The sequence below is a fragment of the Siniperca chuatsi genome, linkage group LG24 (genome assembly GCF_020085105.1).
Source record: "Siniperca chuatsi isolate FFG_IHB_CAS linkage group LG24, ASM2008510v1, whole genome shotgun sequence".
Lineage (NCBI taxonomy): Eukaryota > Metazoa > Chordata > Actinopteri > Centrarchiformes > Sinipercidae > Siniperca > Siniperca chuatsi.
This window is the reverse complement of record NC_058065.1, coordinates 16,002,467-16,003,314: the sequence shown is the minus strand read 5'-3', so window position 1 is coordinate 16,003,314 and position 848 is coordinate 16,002,467.

The window sequence follows — 848 nt, the reverse complement described above, 5'->3', positions numbered from 1 at the left end:
AAAATGACACGGAAAGCGCCCCGCCCAGAGGGCGTAGCTGCAGGACCAGGAAGACTTTCTCCCACTGAAAATGATGATGATAGGGGCCTACAGTACTGTGCGGTAGCCTCAATCGCATAAACAGATCTATTCGGATAATGCAACAATCCATAAGTTATGTTATGACTATTGATTAGGAATAGTTCAGCGTGATCAACTACGTTTCCTCTGTCACTTTCATTTGCCCAACGTTACTAATTATATGGTTGCTATGGAGACGACGCAGCCAGCTCAAAGGGTAATATGTACTTGCAAATCAACGAACAGTTAAACTCAGCTGAAACAAAGTTTAAAAACTATGTAACCGACGTCAACTACAGATTTTTTTTATTTTTTAAATGTGGAGTTTTTGAACAATTATGGACTGATTGAGCAATGAGTTTTTTCTGTGCTATAAGTCTTTATACTTACTTGTACTGAGTCCCCTGGGATACAAAACTGCTTTTTATTTGACACATTAGATTACTCTTAAATCAAACCTTGAATTGATCGACCAGTCCCTGTTGCACCATTTGCAGGTTTGTGGAACCGTTTATCCCAGGTAGTGTTCAGCCTGGAGATCATTGCAGAAAGCTGTTACCACACTGATAGTAACAGTAATAAATTTATAGCAGATGATCCCTGTTGACCATTTTTTTGATTAAGTATGAGGACCATACTATTACTCATTTAGTCCATTCACTTGTTGGTAATGTGGACCCAGAAGTTTCAGGAAGAGCAACCTTCAACAGCATCATTACTTTAACTTGTGCATTTGTCTGTGATCGACTTCAATAGTGTACTGAAGAGGAATACCCACAATCTTATAT